Genomic DNA, 21,969 nt, shown 5'->3' with positions numbered 1-21,969 from the left:
AGGAGAAAGAATTTTATGCATAGTAGAAGATTACCAACGTTGCAACCAATTTGTTGTGATATTGGTTGAAAATCAGGCTAGATCCACTCATCCTATAAATACTCTAGGCCTCATCATAGTTACAAGGGCATGTATGGTTACTCATTTAGTGCTTTTAATTCAGACAGTGATTTTTCAAAAATGCTAAGTGTGTCAGCATGTAATGCTATCCTTGGAAGTCTGGGAGAAGGCATGGAAAGAAAATAGTTTGTGATTAAAATATTCAGATGTTTTTTCCCTTAAATAATTAATTACCTCTGCGTCGGCCCACATCATTTTTGTGGAAATGTATCTGTACCAGCCATCAGAAACATAAGTCCAACCACTGTCACAATGTTGTGAATTAATTTGTGAGACTTGGTGCAGCAGTGTTGTACCTGAAAAGACAACATAAAAGCTCAGATTAAGTTTTCTGGTTACTGTTTCTATTCCAGCTTTTCTGATCTTTTGTGCCTAGCTAAATATATAGCAATGCAATCCATCAAAGCAAACAAAAACATGGTGCTCAGTAACGCCTCTACTGCAAAACACTTGGAATGTTTTCTCTGATCTCATCACATATTTCTAACTTACAATTATGTATATATTTTACTAGTCAGTCTGTTTTGACATTTTATTTGTACCTTATATGAAATATAGTTGCCAACTGACCGCACAGCAGTTTAAGATATGATGCATATGGAACCCTGCATAAAAAGGTAAGCTATTTGTTTTACAGTTGTTTCAAAGCTACTCTTCAGATCTTTGTTTAATGACTGTAAGTCACCAAAAATGTGACCTTGTGCCTATTCAAGACCATATTCTTGAGTATACTTCCACTTGTCCTTAAAGGAATCCAGTTCTGTTTTGAAATTCTGCACTCTTCCTGTTTACTTTAAGTTATTAGATAACCTTATTTTAGTACTCCTAGTACACTTTTTCTCAGTAATGTGGTATAGTGCTGCCTCAGTTCCGTATTTGTTGTTTTCTCTTTCATACTCCTACTGGTCACCAGCTGCTAATTAACCGATGACCTGGTGTGTTATATTGAAGATTTACCCACTGTCGGTGTGATTAAATAAAGCCAACCGTGGGTAAATTTCAATATACCACAACCACGGAGTCAGTTATTGCTATTATACAATGACATTATTTAAGAAAAATAATACTTACTTTTCTTAAATAATGTCTTTGTATAAAGGCGCATTACTTTTCTTCTGCTGGTTGTGGTACACTGCTTCCTTGTTTTGATGTACTAAGCATGCGTATGGGACTCACGTCCAACACATACCCAGTACATCAATGCTTAGAAACGGAAGTAACGGAGAAAAGAAAGTCTCCGTTGCTCCATTTTTTCTTTTTTTCTATTTGTTTAAAAAATATATATTTTGAGGACTTTATACCAATGGAAAAAGTCTGGGCGACCTGACCTTTTTTCCGTTGGTATATAGTGGGATTTACAACTGGCACACTAGCCAATCAGCATGCACATTTTGGAATATTAATGGGGAGGTCATTGTATAATTAGAATTTTTTCTCCCCCTCCTTATCCTCCTAGGTACTTGCCTAATGGCTATCCAGCCAGTACCCTGTCAACTCTTTCACCCCACAAGGGGTGACACCCAGGCCTTCTCCAAACTGGGATAGAGCCCCATGGTCCATTTGTTCCTCTCCAGGGAAGCCCCATAAGCACATCTGTTCTCCTGTAAGGGACAATGTTGCATTAAATTGTGGGCCAGACACTGGTTCTGAAGATATCCCTGTCTAACTGTTGACAAAACACCTATTCAAATCATAGCTAGCTACAGACCCTCAACCATGACTCAGGATGCCCACTCCACCTATCTGGACTTACTTGAATCCATCAGGATTCAACCCACTACCTTCATCCTGAGTGAATTTAACTACCCAACCATAGAATGGAAGACCTATTCTAGCTCAAACTCGAACACCCAGAGATTCCTCAACTTCGTCAATGCCAATGCATTAGATCAGCTGGTCGACACCCCCATGAGAGTTGAAAATATCCTGGACCTGGTATTAACCAACATGAATAGCCACTGTAGCACCTCACAGTGTCATCTTCCTTGGTAACATCCGACCATAAGGCAATCACTTTCAAAGTGACCATCTCCCCACCACCCCCTTTGCCATGATCAAACTAAAAAACTTTTCCAAAGCTGACGACAACCTCCTGAGAGGAGGTATAAGCAGCTTCACAGCCACAGTTTCTTCAGTTGGAACTACCACTAATGTCCAAGCCTACACCAGAAAACTATATGAGCACCTACATAGCTGCGTGGATTGAGTAATACCTGACAGGACCAAATCATCTTTTTCAAGGAAGAGTAAACTTGTCTGGTGGACAGCAGCAATAAACAAACTCTATAATAAAAGAAAAAAAATGCTGTCCAAGACCAACAAGCAGCAGGTGACAAGTTGGAAGCAATCTCTCCTTTGTCTGAACAAGAAAATAAGGTCACAGGTAAAATCCTCTAAGGCTAACTTCAAGTCCAAATTGTCTGCATCCACTAGGGACAATCACAAGACCTTCTTCCCATATGTCTGCATTCCAAAGGTGACACCCAAATCTGCCCTGAACCAGTGATCAAGAACACCACATACACAAATGCAGTAGATATAGCCAACCTGCTGGCAGACAGGTTCAGTGAAAAAGTTACACCCTTGTCCCCCCATCAATAAACCAGGACATAATCAGTGCCTGTAACCCTCCCCTAATCATCAGGGACAGGTCTTTAATGCCCTCACAAAGGCAAAATATACAGCCTCCATGGGACACAACAACATCCCTGGCTGTGTCCTACATGAACTCAGGCATGAGATCTCAGCAACACTAGGCATCCTATTCAACCAAAGCCTGAGCACTGGCTTCATCCCAGCCAAATGAAGGACAGACACTGTCATCCCTCTACACAAAGGTGGAGCATCCACCGACCCATGCAATTATAGGCTATCATGGACCTTATAAACAAGGACATTGGCAACCTCCAAACACTTGACCCCACACAGGTTGATTTTGTCAAAGGGACATCATGCCTGTTAAACTTGGTTGACTTCTTCAAAACAGTCATCAAAGCCATGGATGAGGGGAAAACAGTGCACACCATGTACCTTGGCCTAGCCAAAGCCTTCAACACTATTCTCCACTCAGGCATAGTAGATAAACTCTTCCAGCTAGGCATCAACTGGTATGTTGCCAGATGAGTAGCTAACTGGCTCACTGATAGAACCCACTCAGTCAAAATAGGGGAATCCACCTCTAGTAGTAGACCCATAATGAGCGGCATACCCCAAGGATCAGTCTTAGGGCCTCTACTGTTTGGGATAAACTTTTCTTAGGTGCAAGCCAAAACCAATGGTCTGTGGCTGACCAGTTTTCCAGATGTAAACATCCTCCAAGAGGGCCTTACACAAACTAATGACTGATGCCAGAAGCATGGCCTCAAACTAAATGCCAAGAAATGCATGATTATCCCCTTTGGGGAAATGTTTTTCCCACTAATTATCACATTACTAACAATGTACTAAGCATGCAATCAGTCATGAGGGACTTGGTCACCAGGTTGATTGCAACCTGACTTCTGACCAACACATTGCCTCCATTGTACGGAAAGCTTTCTACATGACCCATCTCATAAGTAAGGGTATTTCCTCCAGGAACAAGGAGGTAATAACATCCTTATACTCCTTTCTTATCAGACCAGTTGTCAAGTACAATGCCCCATCAGCATGTACCTTGCCTAGCACATGCAGCAGCTGGAGAGACCTCTGAACCTATGAACGGTTTATTATCAAATGACTGAAAATCAAAAGACTGAATCCCACAAAGACGGAAAAGTCAAAATATTGAATTATGGAATTTGCTCCTTCTCCACTGTGGTGTGATCTTGGAGTTGGTATATATAGTTAACAGGGGCTGTGGGGTGCACAGCCCCCCACATGAGGGGAGCAGGGGGGCTTGCCCCTTGCATTAAAAATTGATTCAGTATTTTGAATTTTCAGCCTTTTTGGGATTCAGTCTTTTGATTTTCAGTCATTTGATAGTAAACAGAACCTATGAACATATGAACCAAACCCATCCCTATGTACAGCTTGCAGACTTGTGACAGCTGATTGGTTGGGGAGAGATATCCATGCTCCCACATGTCAGCCCCCTGGTTCAACCATGCAAGCACCTCTCTGCAGTGCAATCTGGCCAGTTTCTTCCACTGTCAAGCATCTACACACGGAAACACATCAGTAACGTTGTGAGACTAGCCAACTCCATCCACCCAGGATGAAGCAACTGGCACTGAGCTCATCTACCCCCCCCCCCAAAAGAAATCTGGTCCTTCCAATACTAATGTTGCTAGCTGCACACTAATCATCTGGGTTCTAGTCAGGGTTTCATCCCTTTATGCAAGGGGGGGGTCAGGTGATTAGTAAGAATGTAATGTATACAAGTTAAAATTAGAAGTTAGTTACTGTTTTGAGGCTTTACTCATAGGATATATGTTGGTTTCCATGGATTTATCCATGTTTCTGGGTATTCTAGGTTCCTCCCTCCCTTCAAAAACATGATAGTTTTTAGATACTGTAAATTTTATGTAAATATATATGTGTGTGTGTGTGTGTGTGTGTGTGTGTGTGTGTGTGTGTGTGTGTGTGTGTGTGTGTGTGTGTGTATGCGTGTGTGCGCGTGTGTGCGCGTGTGTGCATGTGTGTGTGTGTGAATCTCTGCTATAGTTGTTCAGTCTGTAGTACATGTATTTTTATATCAGGAGCCTGGTTCTGATCAACATGTTACAGAAGTAAAAGTGCAGTACATTCCCATGATGCAATGCCTTTCAAGATATAGTTCATAAACTCAGATGGTGGAACTATAGCTATCGTTCATATGATTATCAAAGGCTGGTCTAGTATCAGCTGTAATTCCTACATGGTTACAGAAGCTGGCCTCCGTTATGCCATCTTTCCTATGTGGCAAATCTTAATAGTTTAGTTTTCCCAGTGTTCATCATACTTTTATTCCAAAATGAACTCTAGTGTATTTTGCCTATGGATGATTTAAATACCTTCATATTTTTCCTTATATTTAATCATTTTAAGACATTTTGACATTCTTTGTTACCTTTTTATTTATTTATTTTTTGATGCAGTCCCAAGAACTTAATGAAACTGACATAAATGGTAAAAATGTGTGCTCCCATTTCTACACCCTGATGTATATCTCTGCTTGTGTAATTTGTGTCCCCTTTGTTCAGAGGTTCATAGGTTGTTACAATGCAATATACCAATTAAGCTTTTTAAGAATGCCTAGCCCACTATAACCTCACCAGTAAACCCAGCTAGTTACTCCTCTTTTCCATAAGGGACAAGGGGCTAGGCTTAGGAGAAATTTGTGGTTTTTCATCCAGCTGTCCCTGTTAAGTTTGAAGATAGTGAAGGGCATGCTTTTCTTTAGAGAGAGTGGAACTTTCTTCCAGAGGTGGGGAAATTCATTGGAAGAGAGATCTGTCATGCTAGTAAGTTCTATATATGTTGCAATATAGATTTAGATTCCTTGATCTTGCATTTGTGCTACTATCAGTTTTATGGATATGAAGGAGATCAAGCTGGACTGGGTCAGTTACAGCACTGTATGCCAGGTATAGATCTCCCTGTATGGATCTACCGGAAACAGAGAAGAGAAACAGGGCTTTCAGATGCATTGGATTATTGGATAATGTAGGCAGCTCATACCTAAGATTGTTTGTAATAAGGGACTACCATGATTTTATTACATTAGGTCAATTATTTAGAAAGAGACATACAAGAGGCGAAATTGCATTCTGCTATGGGCCAGATGAGGGACAAATAGAGGGGAATGATTACATCTTCTAAAAAAGGGGACTAGATCTCTAGTGAGTCACGGTGTCTATTTTAAGGAGTTGGGCTGGTGTTATATCCATTTATCTATATATACACACACACACACACACACACACACACACACACACACACACATATATGTGTGTGTGTGTGTGTGTGTGTGTGTGTGTGTGTGTGTGTGTGTGTGTGTGTGTGTGTGTGTGTGTATATATATATATATATATATATCTATATCTATATATATATATATCTATATATATATATATATATATATATATATATATATATATATATATATATATAGGTCTACTTCAGTAGACCGACAGTACACAAGAATGACATTCACAACACCGAGACCAAAAGACAGACGACGCAGATGATCGACAAGGTGAAATCCCGACAGCCGAAACACCGACATGGGCAACGTGTGAGCGCGACTTGGTAAGTGTGCGATAGTGAGGGATTTAGGGTTAGGGAGCGGACAGGTAAGTGTGCGATAGTGAGGGATTTAGGGTTAGGGTGCGGGAAAGGTGAGTGTGCAGTAGTGTCGGACTTAGGGTTAGGGTGCGGGTAAGGTAAGTGTGATAGTGACGGACTGTAGATTTAGGGGCAGGTTAAGTGAGTTAGGGTTAGGGTGCGGGTAGGGTGAGTGTGTGATAGTGACGAACTGTATGTTTAAGGGTGGGTTAAGTGAGTTAGGGTTAGGGTGCAGGTAGGGAAAGTGTGCGCTAGTGACGGACTTTAGGTTTAGGGGTGGGTTAAGTGAGTTAGGGTTAGAGTGCGGGTAGGGTAAGTGTGCGGTAGTGTCGGACCTTAGGATTAGGGTTTGGGTTAAGGTTAGTGCATATATAGTTGTGTGTAATGTGTAGTTTACGTTTTGTGTGTCGGTGTTTTGGGTGTCGGTGTTATGGTGTTCATTTTTGTGAGTTGTCGGTGTTGTGAAGTTTCGGTTATTTCGTCTCGGTGTTGTGAATGTCATTCTTGTGTACTGTCGGTCTACTGAAGTAGACCCATATATATATATATATATATATATATATATATATATATATATATATATATATATATATACACACACACACACACACACACACACACACACACACACACACACATATATATATATATATATGTGTGTGTGTGTGTGTGTGTATATATATATATATATATATATATATATATCTATGTGTGTATAAGGATCCACTTTGAATCATCGAATGTGCAGAACATCGACGTTCTGATCATCGAGACCAGAACATCGATGTTCAAAACATCTTCTTCTTCTTCTTTTGGCTGCTCCTATTAGGGGTCGCCACAGCAGATCAACTGTTTCCACTTCTTCCTGTCCTCTGCATCTTGCTTTGTCACACCAACCACCTGCATGTCCTCTCTCACCACATCCATAAACCTTATCCTAGGCCTCCCTCTTTTCCTGTTACCTGGCAGCTTCATCCTTAGCATCTTTTTCCCAATATACTCTGCATCCCTCCTCAGCACATATCCAAACCAATGTAATCTTGCCTCTCTGGCTTTGTCTCCAAACCTTCCAACCTGGGCTGACCCTCTAATATACTTATTCCTAATCCTGTCCATCCTCATCACACCCAGTGCAAATCTTAACATCTTCAGCTCTGCCACGTCAAGCTCTGACTCCTGCCTTTTTGTCAATGCCACTGTCTCTAAACCATATAACATAGCTGGTCTCACTACCCTCTTGTAGACCTTCTCTTTCACTCTTACTGGTACTCATCTGTCATAAATGACTCCTGACACTCTTCTCCACCCACTCCATCCTGCCTGTACTCTCTTCTTCACCTCTCTTCCACACTCACCATTACTCTGAACTGTTGATCCCAAGTACTTAAACTCATCCACTTCCCCCACCTCTACTCCCTGCATCCTCACCATTTCTCTATTCTCCCTCTCATTCACACACATATATTTTGTCTTAGTCCTGCTGACCTTCATTCCTCTTCTCTCTAGAGCATATCTCCACCTCTCTAGGGTCTCCTCCACCTGTTCCCTACTCTCACTACAGATCACAATGTCATCTGCAAACATCATAGTCCACAGGAACTCCTGCCTGATCTCATCTGTCAACCTGTCTATCACCTTTGCAAATAAGAAAGGGCTCAGAGCTGATCCTTGATGTAATCCCACCTCCACCTTAAACGCATCCGACACTCCCACCGCAAACCTCACTACTGTCACACTACCCTCGTACATATCCTGTATCACTCTTACATACTTCTCTGACTTCCTCATACAATACCACAACTCCTCTCTTGGCACCCTGTCATATGCTTTCTCTAAATCCACAAAGACACAATGCAACTCCTTCTGACCTTCTCTGTACTTCTCCATCAACACTCTCAGAGCAAACATCACATCTGTAGTGCTCTTTCCTGGCATGAAACCATACTGCTGATCATTAATCATCACCTCCCTTCTTAACCTAGCTCCAACTACTCTTTCCCATAACTTCATGCTGTGACTGATCAGTTTAATCCCTCTGTAGTTACTACAGCTCTGCACATCACCCTTATTCTTAAAAATCGGTACCAAAACACTTTTTCTCCATTCCTCAGGCATCCTCTCACTTTCCAAGATTTCATTAAACAATTTAGTTAAAAACTCCACTGCCATTTCACCTAAACACCTCCATGCTTCCACAGGTATGTCATCTGGACCAACAGCCTTTCCGTTCTTCATCCTCTTCATAGCTATCCTTACTTCCTCCTTGCTAATCCACTGCATGCCATGATTCACTATCCGCACATCATCCAACCCTCTCACCCTGTCATTCTCTTCATACCTCAGCCCCTCAAAGTACTATTTCCATCTGCTCAACACACTCTCCTCACTTGTGAGTATGTTTCCCTCATTATCCTTTATCACCCTTACCTGCTGCATATCTTTACTACCTCGGTCCCTCTGTCTAGCCAATCAGTACAGGTCCTTTTCTCCCTCCTTAGTGTCCAACCTTTTATACAACTCTTCATATGCCTTATCCCTAGCCTTCGCCACCTCTCTCTTTGCCATGCACCTCATCTCCTTATACTCTTGTCTACTTTCTTCATCTCTTTGACAATCCCACTTCTTCTTCGCCAACCTCTTTCTCTGTATACTCTCCTGTACTTCCTCATTCCACCACCTGGTCTCCTGTCCTCCTTCCTCTTTCCAGATGTCACACCAAGCACCTTTCTAGCCATCTCTCTTACTAGCTCTGCTGTAGTTACCCAGCTGTTAAGTAACTCTTCACTGCCACCCAGTGCCTGTTTTAACTCTTCCCTGAACATCACCTCACAATTACCCTTTTTCAATTTCCACCATTTGATCCTTGGTGCTGCCCTCATACTCATCCTCCTCTTCTTGATCACCAATGTCATGCTACAAACCACCATCCTATGCTACCTAACTACACTTTCCCCTGCCACCACTTTACAGTCTCCAATCTCCTTCAGACTGGCCCTTCTACATAAGATATAATCCACCTGTGTGCCTCTTCCTCCACTCTTGTATATCACCCTATGCTCCTCCCTCTTGTTAAAATACGTATTCACCACAGCTATGTCCGTCCTTTTCGCAAAATCCACTACTATCTGACCTTCTGCATTCCTTTGCTTAACACCATACCTATCCATCACTTCCTCATCCCTACTGTTCCCTTCACCAACATGCCCATTGAAATCTGCTCCAGTCACCAGTCTCTCGCCCTTGGGTACAGTCATCACCCCTTCATCCAACTCACTCCAAAATTTTTCTTTCACATCCATCTCACACCCAACTTGTGGAGCATATGCACTAACAACATTCATCATTACACCATCAATTTCCTACTTCATAAACATAGTTTCATAGTTTCATAGTTTAGTACTAGGCTATCTGCCCTGGGGCATTTGTAAGCCTAGCCATAGTGATGTGGCTTTCGCCACCCCATGAAAAGGTACAAAAATGCACAGAATAGATTTAGAATACTGTGCCTCTGTCTAGTAGTGACACAATGAAGGTCCCCTTATATAATAGAATTAGTTTACTGTGCCCCTGTCTAGTAGTGACACAGATGTGACCCCTGGGATAAACTTACGATCTCCCATCCACTCATCAAGATTTCTCTTGAAGAGAGTCAGTGAGGGGCTCTGCCTAACATGAACTGGGATCTTGTTCCAGAGCATGGGAAGCCTCTGGGTTATGAATCTATCCCTCCAGCATGTCCTATTCATACTTGTGCCGAGATTTAAGTCTTTAGCTCTCACTATCACTCTATCCAACACTCTTTTCACCTCCAAAACACTCTTAGCATACTGTTCCTTCAGGATAATGCCTATGCCATTTCTCCTTCCATCCACACCATGATAAAACAATTTGAAACCGTCTCCGATACACCTAGCCTTGCTCCGCTTCCATCTGGCCTCTTGTACACACAATATACCAACCTTCCTTCGGTCCATCATATCAGTAGCTCTCTCCCTATACCAGTCATACTGCCAACATTCAAAGTTCCAACCTTCACTATCACAGTCCTAGCCTTTGGGCATGCCTTCCCCCTCTTCTCCTCCTTCGGCCAACAGTAGCCCAATTTCCGCCAGCACCCTGTTGGCCAACAGTACTGGTGGCTGTCATTGTTAACCTGGGCTACAACCAATCTGGTATGTATTGTTGTCTGCATGTATGATTTGGCAAAATTTTATGATGGATGCCCTTCCTGACGCAACCCTCCCCATTTATCACGTCTTGGGACCGGTACAAAGAAATGCACTGGCTTGTGCATCCCCAGTATCGAAGGTTCAAAATAAACCACACAAAAACAAAAAACCTTACAAAAACTATTTTATGCAGGGGGGCTACCCCCCTGCACCCCCCACACCCCCCCTACTTTAATATTCCAACTCCGAGATCACACTACAGTGGGGTAAGGGAAATCTCCCGTTTACTGCTATATGCGGTAGCGCTAAACGGGAGAATTCCTGTACCTTACCTGCAATGCCAACACTCAAATGGCACACACACACACACACACACACACACAACATGCAGGGCACCTTCTACAACTTCACTTACCTGGCACTTCCACTTTAAACCTTCGATGTTCTAAACATCGATGTTCTGGTCTCGATGATCAGAATGTCGATGTTCTGAACATTCGATGATTCAAAGTGGAACTATATATATATATATATATATATATATATATATATATATATATATACAGGATCCTTCAATCTGTTCGAAGTTTTACTACTTCAAACCCCACCTCACAGAGTCCACTTGTTCGAAGTAGTGAAACTTTGAACATTGACTTCGGCAGTCACACTACAGCATGGAATGGGAATATTCCCTTTTCCCCGCTGGAGTGCGATCTCGGAGTTGGTATATTTAAGTAGGGGGGGTGTGGGGGGCACATCCCACCACATGGGGGGGTGCGCAAAAACATGTTTTAGTGTTTTTTTTTTTGGGGCAGCCCGAGGAACTAGACTTCAGCAAAAGTGCATTTTCATTTAAGTGGACTTTTGCTGAAGTGTAGGGTCTACTCCCCTATTTTGAAGAAGTGTATTTTCGGTGTAGAGCAGTAGACCCATATATACATTTTATATATATATATATATAGAGAGAGAGAGAGAGAAAGATGGTAGGTATGTGAGATTACCTGCTTCCCAAGCTGTATTTTTTGATGTTCACCTTTAGAACATAATCCTACCACCACAAATTTGTCTGAGTTAGACCTTCTTGCTGAATACTGCTGTCCACAGGAGAAGATAGCTCAAAGCTTGACATCATTCAAGAACTTGGTCAGCCAGATGCCTTTAGTGCCAGATTTGACATTAATAGATGCAAAAGAGAAGAGGTCTGAAAACAGAGCTCTAATGTACACCACTGATGACAAGTGTCTTAGAGGATAGTGAGACATTAATTCTAATAGTGGTGTTTGGCAATAAGACAGCCAGCAATCCATGGGGTTACACTGGGATTTACTTTGAGTTTGCCCAATTTGTGGATGATTTCAGAGTGGGGGATAATGTTAAAATTCTTAGCTAAATCAAAGTAAGTTACAGAATGTGGGTTTTCTGTGGGTACTTCAGTTTCCTCCCACATTCGAAAGACATGCAGTAAGTGGATTGGACACTCTAAACTGGCCATAGGTGTGAGTGGTTGTGTGTGCCATGGAAGAACAACCATGGAAGGGCTAGCCACCCAACAATGTGAATACTGGCCCTAGATGAAGGCCACTGTTGATGTGACACCCTCTCCCCATGTGCGAAAATTAAAAAAATGGTGTATGTATGGATGGATGAATGCTCCAGTAAAGACTAAAGAAAAATGAAACATCATTGGCTTAGAAGACATACAGCATAAACAATGGTATGTCCTTACATACATGCATACAAATGTTTCAAGCATGGACATTAAAGCCCTTCTAGCTTGCCAATATGCCAAAACACTTGTTCCCATAATAAGTGTCCAGGCTGTTCTTAAAAATATCTAAACTAGTACTTTCTTTTATGTAATTTGGTAGTCTCTTCCAAGCATCAGCTACTCTGTCAGAGAACCAATTAGTAAATTTCTCATTCCTGTAGAATCTTCTACATAGGTTATCTGATGATTCTCTAGTACTTTTTGATAACTCCAAACATTCACAGAGGTAGTTGTCCCTAAATGCCCTATATACCTGAATAAGATCTCCTCTTATATATATGTAAGAGACACTTTACAAGTTCAGATATTTTAGTCTTTCATAATAACTTAGATTTTCAAATCCATGGGTGCCCTTGGTATATTTCCACTGTACTCTTTCCAGTTTATTCATGCTTGTTTTCCTATAGGGTTTCCATATTGTTATTCCATACTCAAGTTTGGGTCTAATGTAACTAACAAACAATGACTTCATTATGTTTGATTTCCTAGACTTTATAAATCTTTTTATACAATCTATAGTTCTATAACTATCATTAGCCAATTGGTTGATATGATTAGAAAAACTCATAACTGAATCTACCCATATACCCAGGTCCTTAAATGAGTCTACAGTTTCAATTACTGTGTGCTGTATTAAATATTCACCTTTCAGTTTATATCTCCCAAATCTCATATGCTTAGTTTTTGATGTATTTATCAACATATTATTCTCCTGTGCCCAAATGGTCAATTTAGTCAAATTATTTTGCAGACATACCTTATCTGTAACACTTGTAATCAGTTTACCCAATTGAAGGTCGTCAGCATATAGACTGTAGAACACCTCAGATGAAAAAGTAATGTCTGAAAAATAGAATCTAAACAAGTAAGGGCCTAATACAAAGCCCTGTGGGACACCTTGACTGCAACCAAGGATGTCACTTGTCCAGTTGGTGTGTGATACTTGCCATTACCTATTTGTAAGCTATGCAGCTATCCGTCTTATCAACAGTACATCAATATCTAGTTGTACCTTAAGAGGTCATTTGCATACATCACATAGGCCCCCACTACAGAAGTTTAAGGTATTACCCAGTAAATGCTCTGGTTTGGCTGGGTCTTTCTTGTAGTTTTTTTTTTTAATAAATATAACATTCTGACAGGCATATATTCAGGGGTATTGCTGTTGTTTCTGTAGTGCTAATGCACACTCTGTAAACACTAAATCCAAGAAATTCTTCACAGTGAAATCTAATATCACTGTAAATATACCGTAAAAACGCAAGTCAAAGAGAAAAATGTTTACCTGCTATCAAAGCAAGGACGGTAACAGATGTCATGCTGGAGAATATCTAGAAAAAAAAACAACAACAAGAGATCAATATAAGTATTTGTTGATCGCCATGTTTTCTAATTTTAAATGTTAAATATGTGCAGCACATTCAATGTATTCAGCTTACTTATATTGTTTACTGATAAATATGAATTAATTTCAGTCAGGATTTAGCACCACCATAAGTGAATAACACAGGATACAAACAAATATAATTGAAGCTTTACCAATTAAAACTGCTTCTGTATTTTGACAAAATACTAGATGTTTTCTTACATTTTCATTTCTGTTACAAGCTAACTGCTATCCAATAAAAAAACTTCTAAAGCCAATATCAAACACCACTATAGGGGAGCAGTAAATCTGCATGAGAGCACAACACAAAACATTGACTGAAATTTCCCATCACACAAATGACAACTTCCCAACAATCAGTAAACATGAATTACAAAACTGTCTAGTCAAATATGCATGAAAGCTACATAGAGAGCAAACTTCAAATGGAAATGTACTTGCTTAAAACTTTTGTATGGGAAGAAGTCCCCAGTGTCCAGCACTGTAAAGGGTTACATGTCCACAGTGCATCTACTTAATTATTATGACATCAGACACGAGTGCAGTCAGTTGGTTCATAGAAACCTGGATAATACTATCCTCTCTGAGGTCATTCAACCTTTGAAACAAAATTATTCAGCGGGTAAGGATGTGGGTAGCACAGCCTGTTGCATCAAGGAGTGCAGAAGGTTTGCCCCCTAACAAACCCTCATTTATAATGGTTGTGCTCTTCTTAGGACCTCTAATTTAACATAGGGTTAATATTCCAAAATGCCAATATTTTGGAAATTAGCACTGATATTTAGCTGAGATGCAGAGTCTTCTAGTGTTGTAAAGTGCGTGTGTGTGTGCGTGCGTGTGTGTGTGTGTATGTGTGTATGTGTGCGTGTTAAATACCACCCATATGTATGATGCAGCATTCCTTGTTTATTGCAATATACAGATATATTTTATGTGTAAGTCTCGCTTAGCACCTCATTCAAAGTGCAACACAATATTCTGTTAGGACATACAGCTCACTAATGAACTCTCTCACACAGAGGCAGATATATATATATATATATATATATATATATATATATATATATATATAAATCGACTATATTGTCAGCTTGAGAAAAAAGTGGAAAGGCAACAGATATATTAACTGTTTTGCTAAAAGGCATTTTTTCAATATTAGAAATTTATATCACAAATTATGATATTGTTTAAAATTCCACAGCATTAAATATGTAATTCTTTATTTTGATCTTTTCTTACAATCTCATTTATATTACAAGCTGATCGCTGTCCATTAAAAAATCATCTAAAGCTTATATCAGACATCGGTATAAGGGAATAATAAGCACTGCATACATTTACACAGCACAACTCATATAACAACAGTGTTCTACTGTCTTGGAATTTTGATAGACATACAACATTTATTTTCATATTACCTTCAGCTGCAAGGTTTCTTTGCTCCCTTAGAAAGTTTATATTCCTCTAACCAGCATCATGTTCAAAACAAGTTCTGTTAGACTTCATGAAATAATAGTAAAGAAAGATTTTCCAAATGTCATTTTGAAAATGCCATTTGAAAACATTGCTAACACTCTGTATAATAGGAGTACTGATTTAGGCATGGTCAGAATTATATGAGTAAGGATTCTGAAATAGGTTCGTCTGTGAGCAATTCAGTTATGGCCAAGGGGGCCTTTTAGTGTGGTTGTGGAAACTAATAATTCAGAGACACATTACCTGCAAACCCCCCAAAAAACAAACTATTACTGTTCCCACCCACCAAAATGACCACCAAACACATTCCATTTAACATAGTCTCCAGAGATGGGACCATCATCTCCCCTGACACTCACACCTAATTGCTAGGAGTTACCATCGATAATAACCTCAAATTTGATCATCATATTAACCAAACCATTAAAAATATTACAAAAAAACTGAACAGTCTATATAAAAATAAACCCTTCCTAACACAAACTGCTAGGTTAACAATTGCTCAGACTCACCTCTCAACACTATACTATTCCTCGTCCATACTGACCAACCTACCCAAAACCAAAATTGGCAAGCTCAACACTTGCTATAATCAAATTGCAAAATTTGCAACAGGTGCCCCCTATCGTGCCCACCACTGCCTATCCCTAAAGCAACTTGACTGGCTTGAATTCCCTAATCTCCTGAACTATTATCCTTTGCCCACAACCTCCTATTATTTCCAGACAAAATCCCATCACTCGCTAATCTGCTAGTACCCCAAGCTAATACCAGACAACTTTGATCTAGCAACAAAAGACTAATTAAGATTACAAAAACCAACAACACAGCAGGTGACTCCCTCTTCCCCAACTATATTGGCAAAATCTGGAACTCTCTACCCACGTCTATTACCTCAGCTGTCTCAAAGGACATATTTAAAAAACTCTTGAAGGAACACCTCAGGCACTCATGGATCTGCACAATGCTCACCACCTGGCTAAATTCCCACCCCACCCCCCACCTTACACTCTATACCCCTATATCAACTACTCAAATACCTCTTTTTCCTGCCTCTCATACATATCCCAACATCCTTTCAACCTTCCCTATTGCTCCCCTACTACTTATTCCCACTACCTATTATCCAGTTACAATGTCTTCCCCTCTACCCACCAACTCCTTCACTATTCTGTTCTACTCTACCTCTACCTCACTAGTATGGAATGACTAAATCTTAAACTGAATACTTGAGTGCATCCTATCCAAAACTGTTAAACTTTAATCTTACTTTCCCTTAAACTGATCTATGTCAACCTTCATACCTAATATGTTAACTTGAACTAAGCATGAATAATACCTGTATGTTAACTTGAACTCAGCATAAATAATATGTTACTTAGCTATGTTAAGTCTGTTACTCTCTATGAATGTGAACGCCTCTGTATTGCTTGTAATGATTAGCTGAATTGTACTGTGGAGCTCTTCTTCCCGGGTGTCTGCTGAAAATGGACAAGCATCCAGTCGGATTTTCACAGTCAACAAATCTAAAATAAATAAAATAATAATAAATAGAAAGTACTTCATTAGCAGATAATCTGCATGTCTCCGAATTGCTCTGGGATTCCCTGAGGACTAAAATGCCCTTTTCTGCTGCCCTGTTTGCAATTACCTGTAGCAGCTGATGCACTCTGTTAGCACAGGCACCCATCACATTAATTTGCCCATCACATACCCACTTTCAAACACATTCACATGCACACCTTCTGAAACACACACACACACACACACACACACACACACACACACACACACACACACAAAACGGTATTTCTCTTACATGTCCCTAAGTAAATAGAACATCTCTGCTATTGCCTCTTATTTTTCCCCATCCCTTCATAAACCATGAAGGATTACAGCCAGCCAATTATGCCAGTTAATAGAGGTTCAATATTCTTATTCAGAAAATGCATCATGATGCTAGGCTTGTTGCTCTATTAACTCTTTAAGTAAATTAGAGTAATAATTAGAAAGAGTCTTTATTTTTATCTACTGTTTCCCCCGGCTTTCTCCAGAAACAGAGCACACAGCATTACAGTCAGTCAGTATATGACAGACATTAGAATTTTATACTTTTTTTTTGTTACATGCTTCCCCCTCTAAAACCTGTGTTTTACTAACTTTTAATTGCATTAGGGGATGATGCAAGATTGTTCCTGGTCTTTTGGGTTGTATAACCTGTTGTTCTAGTAAGTCTTGAAGTGCCCTAGGGGTATATTTAATGGTCTCTGATGTCAAGTGCCCCCTACTATTATAGGACCTGTAAATAGTCAGAGAGTTTAGGCATGGAAACCACACCCCCCCCCCACATACACATACATTACAACACACACACACACACACACACACACACACACACACACACACACACACACACACACACACAAATATGTCATTTTACATTGTACACACTCCTACAACTGAGAGCGAACACACACACACACACACACACATACACACACACACACACACACACACACACACACACACACATATACACACCTACCCTATCTATCCCCATTTACACCCACACACACACACCTCACACACACACACACACGCACACACACACACACACACACACACACACACACACACACACACACACACACACACACACACACACACACACACACACACACACACACACACACACACACACACACACACACACACACACACACACACACACACCTACCATATCTATCCCCTAACTAACTCCCCATTTAGAACACCCAGACATACACACACACACACACGGACACACACACACACACACACACACACACACACACACACACACACACACACACACACACACACACACACACACACACACTCTTACCTTGCACCATTCATACTTCTACGTACACTCATGCACATAGGCACACAAATACACATATGCCGACATACCCTTACACTACTTATCCGCTAAACACACAACACTTACCTCTAACATGACCTCTCTGACTGAGTGTAATGGGTGGATGCAACCTTTTTGCCAAGTTATATACTGTGGCTAGTGGTAAGGATTTACATAGCGAATCAGTTCTATGAATCGCTTAGCTGCACAAAGCACTTACTGCAGGCATATTTGGGGGTTAGCATATGGCTAATTATCATATGCTGCTCTCCTGGAATGTATCAGTAGCATTTACGTAAGGTCAAAGAGACAAGCCACCATGGTGCTGCACCTGTTTGACGTAAAACACTATGGTAAGGCTGTCATTGAATCAGAAACTTCTACTGCCAATGGTAAAAAGGGCTTACCGCTGTTGACAACATTTCTGAATCCCAGCAACAGCAACATTACTTTTTTATTTGAAGAGGCCATCAAATATATTTTCAATTGCTCCATGAATCTGTATTAGTTTAGAGGAAAATTATTTTGGATTTATTCAGAATGACCCAAAAAGTATTAATCCCATACATTTTGTAGTTACTAATGTCCCGTTCAAACCTTCCAGCACAGACAGTCTGTTTATATGAGAAATGTCCTGAAAAAATATATGTGACCTTTCAATGTAAGATCTTACAGTATTATTGATTTTTAGAAGAAACAATCATTTGTAGAAAAGTATATATTAAACTCTAGAAATTCACAAATGGATTTTAATACTATTAAAATGGTTTACAGAATCTTCCAACATAGAAACCCAGTGGAACAGGTACTATGAGATTAAGACTCATGATGTATTATATTATACTGATAACATAGAGATGAATTTTGGATTAAAGCTAACTCAATGTTACATAATCAATTAAACAGATAAGCTCCCCGTCTCCCATTACTATTAAGCTGTTGGTGTGGTAGATCTGGATTTTAGCAAAAATGTTTTAAGAGTATCAACTACTAAAGCTTAACATTGTGCTAACTGGTGTTGGAGTCCCACAGCTTCCATTTTCAAACTGCATCTCTAGCATCCAGGTCACATCTGAAACAAAATATGTATATGTAGTGAGCTAATCTGGATAAGGAACAAAAAACAACCAAAAAAGAAAATTATAAAAGCTGAAACTCAAAGACGTGTTATTATACAGTTCTGAGGTGGTAAGCAAAGTAACTGGCCATGACTAAACTCTTTTTTTCTTTTATCTCGTCTTCCTGCCCAGCTATACTGAACAGAGGTAAAGAGTAAAGCACCTGAAGATTGGATTAAACTTATATTTTCAGTTTTATGTTCATGCCTTAAAGGAGGCTAGTAGATCTGCATACATATTGTTTTGCTATACTCCTGATTATTGACACTGCTTAACATTGTATTGCTAATTAATGCCTTGTAAGAATCCTAAAAACATTGCTGTTTAATGCTAATTTATAATGAAAATTGTTTAATATGTTATAGCTTTTCTCCCCGGGCCTATGCTGAAAAAGGGCTCTTCAGCTCACTCGGACAATCCCGGTCAACAAATGTAAAATAAATATATATATATATATATATATATATATATATATATATATATATATATATATATATATAAACTTTTTAACAGCCTTCATAGAGTAGCCTAGTTTTGAAATATTTGTAAATAATGAAGCCTCATTTTAATTAGATATTTGCATTCGTGATTCTATAGTCTCTGCAGTTTCTCTCCACCAATATCCAAAGATAACATAGGCAGGAGGAGATGAGGAAGTGGAAGGCAAGTTTGTTTTGGGCGGATGGATGTTGAAAGGCTGATTTAATGTTTGCAAACAAAGTTGGTATTTAATTTTCTTTCTTTCATTTTTTTTCTGTTTCTTTATAATGCCATGAAGCCAGTGAGTGTCTGTTTTGCCACTCAGTGGCTGTTTGTTTAACTTTCTCCAAATGCTGCTACTACCGGCAGTCAGATATTACACGCAAGTATGGCTTCTGGTGTTAAGCTTGCCCCAAAGTATATTTTAGAGGGGGCTCCCTTTGCCTTTCTGGTCTCATTTCACTGTCTACATATTTCTAAATAACAGATGAGTTAAACAGTACATTTAGAACCCCCTTCCCCAGCATTACAACAAAAAGAGATGCACTGATGACCAATAGAATTATAGTCCACTTACAAATGTTATGTCGTCAGAGTAGATACTTAGTAGGGCAGCAAGCAGGCAGACAGGCGATCCTCCAGAATATGATCATTAAAAAGGAAGCTATTTATACAGACCGAAACCTTGTGAAAGGCATCATTGTAACATCAAAAATTTAAACATTAACTTTCCTTATCTAAGTCAATAAAGATGTGAATGTAACCCCATTACATTAAATATAGTGACTTTCTTCCCGTAAGTAAATGACCAAAAACAACAAACATGTTTGCGCCTAAGTCTTCATGTTTCACGTCACCCAGACATGATATTTGCCATTCTGTCGTTAAGCATCATTTTAGTATAAGCAAGGCTCGATATGAGCAACATTTTCTCTTACTGAATACCTTATGAGAACCACAGTTGTAGCTTGGTCATTTTGCACCTTGGGCAACGTCTGTAGCTGGTACCACCATTCATAGCTGACAGGCAAAAAAGGCCCCCACCAAGAAATTATTGCTCTAACATACAGGAGGAGATGGGGCATAAACATCTCAACAACCAGGATATTAATGTGACAGCAAGTGATATCCAAAACAAAGAACATGAGTTATGATTATTTTTTCAGCACTGTACTCAACTGGCAGTATGCAGTACCATGCTGTCTTGGACACAGTGATGGAGAGTGAAACCATTACAGGACTGTAATTTGCAGAGTCACAAACATATGACCCACTTATTAAAGTTATTTTTTTATCTTGATCCTAACCTGTTTAGTGCTACACAATATGCACCTGGTGAAAGATTAGTTAGACTGAAACAAGTGCTGGAGCCTTCCACTCATACCTCTCACCCTTTTAGCACAATAAATCTGAACAATGTCAAAAATAATTGGGACAAAGGGCCCAAAATCAGGGACAGATTTTAAATATTGCTCTTATAAACTTTTAAAGTTGCTACAACAAAAGAATTTGCATTTGCATGTATTTTCTGAGGGATATGAATCCTATAATCCAAATGCTTGTCATTATTTAGTGAGTTCAGTCATCACTTATTTGCCAAAAAAATCAGGACAGTGCTCCCCTTGCCTGTGACCTGTCTGCATTGGCAAAGGCACTTCCAGCCTTCCACTCAAACTCCTCTGAAGGAACCCCAACTGCTTCAGACAACTTCCTTTTAGTTTATATTTGTTGACATTTTTACAAGAATACTGATCTCATGGACTTAAAAACAGTGCGTCTTCTCTACCTTTTCAGAGACACACTTCTTCCAGTAAATTGAAAATGGGATTGAATCACAACTTTTGTTTGCACAGAATAATGTAACTGAGAACTGCCAGAACAGTCACCTCCCTCTACTAGATTTTAAAGTTATATGTATATTTCTTTATTTATTTACTTATTTATTGCATTTGTTTGCCGGGAAAGTCCACTAGGCCTAAAAGAGCCCATTTTCAGTGGAGGCCTGGGGATAAAAGCTCCAACAAGAACATAGATACAGAAAAAAATATGAATATTAATTGGTGCATAAGTAGAAACAGTGTTACAGATAGTAAATAAAGTAACATATACGGAATAAATCTAGTTTGTTTGGTTACAGTGATATATACAGAAAACATACATCAAAGCAGGAATTTAGTTGGTTGCCAAATTAATTTAATCAGAGAGGTACAAACAGAGATATACCAGTCAGCATAATTGTACCAGTATCAACAAGTGAAGACAAAAATAAAAAATAAATATGGAGAAAGCATCATCAGTCACTA

General features: G+C 39.6%; 1 long non-coding RNA gene across 1 annotated transcript; it reads right to left on the bottom strand.

The window, feature by feature from the left end:
• Nucleotides 1-274: 274 nt before the first annotated feature.
• On the bottom strand, nt 275-20,349 carry LOC122793772. Its single transcript, XR_006363534.1, has 3 exons — nt 20,244-20,349; nt 13,589-13,634; nt 275-416 (listed from the first exon to the last, which is right to left on the bottom strand). It is a non-coding gene; the product is annotated as an uncharacterized LOC122793772 (long non-coding RNA).
• Between the last annotated feature and the right edge of the window lie 1,620 nt (nt 20,350-21,969).

Source organism: Protopterus annectens, chromosome 2.part0, assembly GCF_019279795.1.
Source record: "Protopterus annectens isolate FY-2018-M chromosome 2.part0, PAN1.0, whole genome shotgun sequence".
NCBI classification, from domain to species: domain Eukaryota; kingdom Metazoa; phylum Chordata; order Ceratodontiformes; family Protopteridae; genus Protopterus; species Protopterus annectens.
This window is presented reverse-complemented; position numbering and strand designations above follow the sequence as displayed.